Below are 9,408 nucleotides of genomic sequence, written 5' to 3' on the forward strand. Positions count from 1 at the left end.
GATTAACATATGATTTTGACAGTAAGCCTAAAAAGGTTGCCAACTTTTGAAAAAAATATTGATTTAGTACTAGTGCCGCCATCTATGTGTCAGTCACACACATTATTGAACGCATTGGTATGCTCCCGAGAGTAGTGAACAAGGAAAACAAGAACTATTTCCATTAAAAAAACACAAATTTTGCAATACGAAAGATCAAGCATTTTCATAATAAGTTTCAATAATTTTAACGCGCTGCTTTATCGTGGAAAATTGTACTATTCTATCTCCTTCAAAAATATCAAAGAGCTCATAAAAATGGTCCCATCTAGTATATATTTACGAATGACATCTAGACATCACTTTTGAAAGGCCTTATATAACTCGAAAAGTTATGAGAATCCCACTATGAAACATTCAGGTATTACTGAGCATAGTCTCAGCTTTTTGATAAACGAAAAAGAAATATAATAAAACCAAAAAAAAACGAATATATTTAATTCAAAGAAACTACGCTGAAACTTTCAATATTGAATAAATCTCACGATTTAAATTTCTTTTTCATTTTTTCAGTCCATTTCTTATTATAGAAATATGTGCAGATAGGCCAATTCAGAAAAATTTAAAAATATGTCCAAAATATTTGGACCAGAAGACATGGAATCGCTCACTTATTTTTCATTAATATTTGCCAGTGGCGCAAACGATTTGCATTTTGCCATTGAATTCCCATGGAACTTTCCCGCACATTTGGTGTAAAATATTTAAAGATCGGTATTATTAGATCCTCATTCAGTTTTTCTGCACAAATGGTCAGATTTTGATGCCCTTAAATGATGCCTTTTATCTTTAAAAATTATAATTAAATTCAAATAGTTTTTTTACTGGCTCTGAAAAATTTCTTTAAAAATTAGATTAAAAAGATTGAAAATGTGAAAGGAAAAATATTTATCTTTTTTTGTCTGGTATTACGCATTTTTAAGAAGAAGATATGTTTTTTTTTTGTTTCTAAATATTTAAAAATTTTTTTGATGATATGTAATAATTTTTCTAGCTTATCTATTAAGTTGCAGTTTTCTCAGGAAGCTTCAGGAAAAAACTGTTTTTGGGCCATTCTAATAAAGGGTTTCCCAATAGCAGGTGTTATTTTGAATAGCCCGCTATTTCTCAAGATGTCACTTTTGAAGCTGTCATTTTCTGATATTTGATAACTCGGAACTTCGCCATTAATAAAAATGGAACAATACACGCTTAAACAACGCAAACGCATTGAAATTATTAAAGTTCACTATAAAAATGGTGAAAATTTGGCAGATATGGTTGGTAAAACTCGAACATTTTTGGGTCGTCGTGAAGCACCTTGTCGGACCGCAATACAGAAATTGGTAAATTCGAGCTGTTGGGGCAAGTTAGTGATGTGACGAATAAAACCCGGGCAAGTCGCTCAACGACAGGCAAAAATATTGCTGTTGGAGCGCAAAGTGTTGAAGAAAACCGAGGTTTGTCCACTCCTCGTCGTTCTTTGGAATTAGGTATTCCACAAACGTCATTACATACACCGTATTTTGCACAAAGATTTGGGTCTTAAGGCTTTTAAGGTCCAGTTAACACAAGAATTCAAGTCGGCCGATCATCAACACGTCGTGTCTTTGCTGATTGGGTGGTTGAAATGCATGAAAATTATCCGGAATTTCATTAAAAAACCATCTTGAATGATAAGGCCCATTTTCACCTCGGTGGCTTCGTCAACAAGCAAAATTGTCGGATCTGGGGCGCAGAAAATCCAAGAGTCACTGTTAGAAAGCCTCTCTATCCCCAACGTGCGACTGTTTGGTGCGGTTTATGGTCCGGCGGAGTCATTTGATTTTACTTTTTCGAAAATGAAGCTGGAACAACAGTTACGGTGAATGGATTGCGCTATCGACAGATGATTAACGATTTTTTATGGCCGGAATTGGATGGTATTGATCTGGATAACGCTTATTTTCAGCAAGGCGACGCTACGTGCCACACAAGCAACGAAACCATTCTTTAAATATCCAAATAACACCTCTTATTTGAAAACCTTTAAATATATGGGGTATGTATCTACATATCAGGTGTTGCATATCAGCAACAATTTTTCTACTACTGGCTCAAAAAACACACTTTTGCAAGAGAGAAAAATTCATGCTGAAAAGATTTTTAGAGGTGTGCCAGGCCATTATTAGGCTCTGAGCGAATTTGACAGATTCAGCTGATCGGAGAGCTGACGTCTTCTGAGGTATGTTTACAACAAACTGAATGGTGAAATATGAAAAAAAAATTAACCAATGACACTGCGTTGCTATCTGAACAACGACTGATTGGACGAGTGTGTGTGTGAATATGTGTGGAATGATCGTGCAGTATTCGGCTGCCGAATCTCACAAGTGACGTGGCAGCCGAAGTCCCCTCACAATTTTCATCTTCACCATAGTTAAAGAGCAAACTTTGTAAATCGATCATCTTTGAGAAAAATAAACCAAAAAAAAATAAAAAAATACCAGTCTAACGGTTAGACGCGATAGAAGTGAAACCTTCCGTAAAACAAACTGAGAGAGAATAAGACGAAAGCAGCATTAGGAGCGGGATAATTATAGGTTCATTATAATATTGCTATAAAGTTCATATTTTATTTTCTTCATTTTATTATTATTCATCCTCAATGTTTTCAATTTCAACAAATGATACGAGTGGCTTATGATAGATAAAATATGATACAAATGCTTTGGTTTCGATGTTGTCAAAAAAAATACCCAAACGGACCGAAGAAACAGACTTACAAATTTCTTCCATTTTCGTCTACTTGCAAGAATGATAGAAAGAAGATTGCGCCCATCAGAGCGTACGTGATGTCACGTTTGCAGAGTTGTGCAGTATTGCCAACCATTTGCTCTTCGCAATAAATTTAGTGCTTTTTTATACCGAAAATGCGACAACTTTTAAGTTTGGTGTTTGTGTCTTTTTGTTTTTAATTTAAGGCTACCGAGACTTTAGGTTGAAAAAAACGGTATTATTATACAAAAGAAGTTTAAAAAAGGCCACTCTGAGAAGATTTTAGTGCTAATGAAAATTTTTTTACTCTTATAAAATTTGATAATTTGAAAGTGCAGATTTAATTTTTGGCTCCATTTAAGGTTATGCAAAAATATTAAATGCCCCTCTCTCAACTCTTCTTAAGATTGAAAACCTTTTTACACATTTTAAAAAGCCTTTGAATTTATTGAATGCGAATTGAAACCATAGAGGTGTAATCGTTTCTTCCGGTCATCAATCCTTAGTGAGACATAGAGCATCAAGAGGTGTATTCATAGCAAAAATAAGCAACAAAATACCAGAAAATACTAAAGAAACCATACTGACATTTTTACAAAAAGAGTACCTTATCTAGTTACATAACTTCAAATATAGCAAAAAAGTCGTTCCCTTAACAAAAGAATTTCGATTAACAAAAAAAACTCATAAATTAAATTGTACATAAGCATAACATATTTATTTAAAAAAAACGCACATTCTACAGACAATTTGTCACGCATACAAAGTTCTTACTTAACACAATAAAATTTCGTGTTTTATTTTCTTTAAATGGGCATTTAGTGCGTTTTTATATCCAAAGCTAGGCAACTCTGCAGTAGCCAGAGAGAGATTTGACTGCCGAAAGCAGAAGAACACCAACAATACCGGCAATCGCGGGCAATGCCACCAGATGTTAAAAAAAAGTAAAGCTAAATAAAACTGAGTGAATTATTAAAATAATTATTAAAAAATGTATATTTTACAAAATTATAAACATGACATTTTAATTAGAACAGCTAGAAAAATGTCATGAAGAAAGAACTACAACTCCGAGACAAAAAATAATAAAAATAACAAAAAAAAAAAATGCTAAATCAAGTTACGAAAATGGTAATCTGGCCATACTGGAGCTAAAATTACGTAACTAGTTGTCAAATTCGCTAAGCGCAAAGTAACGGGACCACGAGTAACGGGCCATCTCATTATTCTTTGTATCATGGTCTACTTGTATTCATATACAAATTTATGTCTCTTCCCACCAAAGCTAAATGTATTAGTATATTTCTTCTTGTATTTATTCAATAATTTGGGCCGAAATACCGGCCGTACTGCAATACCGGGCCAACCCGTGGCAGAGGTGGAGCAAGCCCCTAAAACACTCCGCCCATTTCCAAAAATCAGTTTAACATTTGTTGTCCTCCGATGGAGGATCTATCAGATGTTAAGCTACACTTTGATCTTAGCCATAAGGCCGAGAAGCGATAACCATACACAACCAACAAACTACCTTGTCAATACATTTTCTAATAAACCTTTTGAGAATTACACGCTCACAAAAATTAATGTACGAAATATTTATACCGATTCACTTAAACTGACTTTCAGTATCTAAACCAAAAATAGAAAAGCCAAAAAACTGTTTTCAATAAATAATCAGAAATGTCCTACAATGCAAATTTAAAAAAAAAAAATTTTTTCTTGTGATTCGAACCAAGAATTTTGGATCGGAAGTTCACATTGCTAGCCGCTCGGCTATCGCGCCATGCTGTCGGCGCTGGCCTAAAAGTTATTTAGTTCGTCGCTACGTTTATATGTAATATTCGTAGCCAAGATGGTCGCTTTTTCGTTTCACTTTTTCTCAAATCACTCCCAACGATTCTAAAGAAGTTTTCACTTCAAAAAAACTTATTATCAAGCAGATCTAACCACGGTATTTGCTCAACGTTGCATCATTGCATTGCTGCATTACAAAGGTCGACGCAGTCAATTACACTCAATATACACCCCATTATTGCATTGTTAAAATCACATATTAAATGAATACATCAGGCAGGGTTAACCTGTACGCACTCCACGACTCCTTCCTTGTGTCCGTTTCACTCGCAGCTACGACTGTATAATTAAGTGATTTAAACGCCATTACGTTCACACCAAATCAATCATCAGCAATCAGACAATCAGATCGCCATAACTCATAAAATTTAAGTGACTGCCCTACGGATGAAAATCAAAAATTCATCACCAATCACATACAAAAAAAAAAACAAAAAAAAAAAAAAATAATAAAAATAAACATACGAATTAAGATCGCAGCGGCGAGTCAATTTGTTGACGCCTCAATTCCTTTTGGACGCAGTGGTGTTTCGACTTACAGATGTTTTGTATGTTTGTATGTGTGATTTCGTGGCTGGGCGCTACTAAGAAATGACTTTGTGCGGCGTCGTTCCAGGGCCAGCTCATGTTAATGTACAAAGGTATGTATTTATGTTTGTTTGTGTATAAAATTTTTCATGCCTTCACATTCACTTGTTGCAATTCTGTCTATTGGCGCTGTAATCTCTGCACATATTCGTTAAAATTAAGCAATTTTCGCGCGCATCGTAAAGTTTAACTTTTTCCTCAATAAAAAATGGGTTCTTAGATTTTTATCATTTGCAACAATTACCTCTATCTATAGTTCGAGACCTGAAGATTCGTTTGTTTGTATGTATGCGCATGGTAAGTATGCATGTAAGCATGTTACAGCAGGTTATTACAAGAGTACACTCACACAGATATATAAATATACATATAAGCAATGTTAATTGGAAATTGATATTTGAATGACCAGTAGGAATGTTGCGGCACGATGATCGCTCATAGAATGTATGAGAGGTAATCAGAAAGCGATGATAATCAATATTCTTTTGCGACTGAATTGGTCTCAGAGACCTCCTTCCCAGTCATCGGCATCCCGCTGACTGTTGTCAAAGGGGTATTACACAACTTATTTCCCAGGGAAGCGCAAAACAGATGGAGCACCATTGCTTCATGTGGTTTTTCGAAAACCTTTTGGTTCCTATACAATTTACAGAGGACTTAGTCTGAAGTCTCAGAATGGCGTGAAGTCACCACTCAACTTCCAAACTGTGTGCAGCTGTGTTTTCTGGTCATGGAACGATCGGTACACACGCGGAAAAGCTAGGTTTACAATTTAACCCCCATTGCAGAAAAGGTGGAGACCTTTCAGAGAAGGCGACTATTCAGCACTTTTTCTGTAAATGTCCGCGTTGGGCAGCTATACGATTAAGGTCACTTGGTACTCCTTTCTTCGACAGCCTGTGACAGTGCGCCAACCTAAATCCCATGCATCTTTTCCATTACATCCACAGCTCGGGTTGGCTGCCCGTTGGAGGTCTCATACTGGTATCATACTGGCGCTTTAGTGATACTTAGCGAGTGGTACTTCAACCATTTCACAAGCAATATATACGTAAAACAATAATTTTTGTTCAGATTAATTTTATTTTTCTCCTCTCTCCAAATATTTCAGTTCACTTATACGAGGGGTGCCTTTTATATGTCGAGATTAGAGAACAAAATAAAATTTTAATCATCGAAAATCACTTTATTGTTTTTCAAAACATTTTCCATGAAGATCTATACACTTTTGCATGCGTTTGAACCAATTGTCGAAGCACTTTTGCCACTCTGAATGAGGTACCTCCAAAACATGCATTCTGAATGCCGCGACCGCTTCTTCAGGTGTCGAAAAACGTTGACCTCTCAGTTTGTTTTTTACGTACGGGAATAAAAAGAAGTCATTCGGTGCCAAGTCAGGACTATACGGCGGATGACCCATTTGTTCGAAGTTTTGGGTGCTCAAAAATGCAGTTGTTTGAGCCGATGTGTGAGAGCTCGCATTGTCCTGGTGAAGAGTGATCCGTCTTTGGCGATTGGTTTTCCTAATTTCTTGGAAGACAACTGGCAAACAAATGGTTGTGTACCACTCAGAATTTACTGTTCTGCGTTATTCTAGTGGTACGGTTGCGCCATGTTCAGTTTTTCCGAAAAAACAGGCGACCATTTGCTTGGAAGTTCTTCGTGCGCGAACAACTTTTGTTGGATTTGGCTCATCTTGAAACACCCATACAGTCGACTGCTGTTTACTTTCGGGCTCATACGCGTAAATCCATGATTCATCACCTGTCATGATGTCATAGACGTGTTTTGTAGCCCCGCGATCCTATTTTTTGAGCATTTCCTTCGACCAATCGACACGAGCCTTTTTTTGAGCGATTGACAAATTGTGTGGGATCCAACGCGAACAAATTTTTTTGACAGTCAAATGTTTATGCAATATTGAAGGTATGCTGGTCCCACTAATGCCTAAGATTGTCTCAATCTCACGATAGGTCACATGACGATCTTGCAATATCAGTTCGCGCACGGCATCAATGGTTTTCGGAACAACAACTGATTTTGGACGACCTTCACGAAATTCGTCTTGGAGTGACCTACGACCACGATTGAATTCTCCATACCATCGATAAACACTGGCCCTCGTACGAGTACTTGTATGACAGCTGGCACCCCGGTATCGTCGACGAATTTTCTACCTCTCGGCTGTTGCTTGAGACAAGCATGGAAATTGAAGTCGCTGGCAGTTAGATCTGGAGAATTGGAAGAGTGTTTGCGCTCACTTCTTGTGTGACAGACAGCTCAGCTCCAACTTTGAGTTCGTCGACTCTATGAAAAAGGTCTTCAGCTCGTAGTTTGGGTGACCTCTTTTTTTTTTGATGGCTTTCCGAAACTTCCTTGTATAGTATGAGTCTGTTATAGTAGTTCCTATTTGCAAATAATTAATTAAAATAATTTCCTCGTCATTCTAAAATCAGATGCTTAATCTTTCCCACGGAGCTTGAAACTTTCAACATATCGAGGTCGGTAGTGAAGATTTATTCCAGGTCGAGAATTGTTATTTCTTAACATCGGGTGTACAACTAATTAATTTCGTATTTATTACTAACCTCATATCTATTTATGTAGTCAATATTTTGACAATGACAGCTATTTTATGTTAAGGCACGCCATAAAATCAAGTAAATTTGATATGTCACAGTGAATATTAGTAAGCACAAAATTTTTTTTTGTTACAGTCAAATTGTTCCAACAAAACAGCATTTGCGCCGAGGTTTGCTTTTGTTCTTCAATTTAAAGAAAAGTACAACAGAAGCACATCGTTTACTCTCAGAAGCTTATCCTGAATATGCACCAGAGGTTAGAGTATGTCAGCAGTGGTTTGCACGATTTAAAAGTGGTGATTTTGACACAGAAGAGAAAGAGCGATCAGGTCCATTGGAAAACATTGGAAGTCACTCAACAAGCCATTTTTCAACGTTTAAAAGTAGCCGGATACATTTACAAACAAGAAAACTGGGAGCCACACGAATTGAAGCCGAGAGACTTTGAGAAACGATTTTGCATGTCTGAAATGCTGCTTAATCGCCACAAAAAGAAATCGTTTTTGCATCGTATTGTCATATGTGAAACCAGGGCAACCAGCCAAATCGACATCGAAGCCGAATATTCATGGTTTGAAGGTAATGCTCTGTATTTGGGGGGATCAGAAGGGTGTCCTGTACTATGAGCTGTTAAAATCGGGCCAGACGATCACGGGAGAGCTATACAGGCAGCAATTGATACGTTGGCAGCAAGCAATAGCCGAAAATCGGCAAAAATGGGCGACCGACACGAGAAATTGATTTTCCATTACAGGGGGGAGTACTATCTCCACTTCTTTGGTTATGTGTGATTAGCAAAATCCTAATAAAACTTAATAGAGGAGGGATAAAAGCGGTGGCGTACGCTGATGATGTGGTGCTAATGGCGTCAGGACTGTGTCCTAATACGATCAGTGGGATCATTCAAAGGGCGTTAGGCGAGCTTAATTCTTGGGCAACAGGCTGTGGCTTAAGTTTAAACCCGCGTAAAACAGAACTCATGCTCTTTACCACCAGATACAAGGTACCAAGCTTTACCCTACCAAATATTAATGGACAAACCCTCTCACTTTCACCCAGTGCAAAGTACTTAGGGGTAATTTTGGACTCCAAACTTAGCTGGAAATTAAACGTCGAAGAACGGGTAAGGAAAGCTGAAATTGCTCTATATGCCTGTAAACGTATGCTTGGAAGAAGATGGGGTCTTCAACCTAAGCATACATTATGGTTGTACAAGGCGGTTATACGACCAATTTTATCGTATGGTTCGGTAGTTTGGTGGAAAGCTCTAGGGAGAGATTACAACATCAAATTACTCGGCAGAATACAAAGATCAGCCTGTGCAATAACGGTCGGCGCAATCAGATCATGTCCTAGGGAGGCTCTGAACGCACTGACACACGTTATTCCAATAGACCTACATATTAAGAAGACGGCAACCATGAGTGCGTTTAGGTTAAACGAAGCGGGCCGCTGGAAAGAAAACACTTATGGTCATGCCAGTCTACTATTGCGGCAAACTCAGTTAACCTCGGTGAGGACTGACTACATCGTCCCGACGGTAACATTCAATAGGAATTTTGCCACTCTCTTTCCATCTAAGGAAGAGTGGAATAAGGGATTCTCATTA

The 9,408-nt window shown here is 37.5% G+C and overlaps 1 pseudogene; it reads right to left on the reverse strand.

Moving 5' to 3' along the window:
* Window positions 1–4,097: 4,097 nt before the first annotated feature.
* LOC128856148 (U2 spliceosomal RNA) lies at window positions 4,098–4,279 on the reverse strand (annotated as a pseudogene).
* Between the last annotated feature and the right edge of the window lie 5,129 nt (window positions 4,280–9,408).

This window comes from Anastrepha ludens, chromosome 2, assembly GCF_028408465.1.
Source record: "Anastrepha ludens isolate Willacy chromosome 2, idAnaLude1.1, whole genome shotgun sequence".
NCBI classification, from domain to species: Eukaryota; Metazoa; Arthropoda; class Insecta; order Diptera; family Tephritidae; genus Anastrepha; species Anastrepha ludens.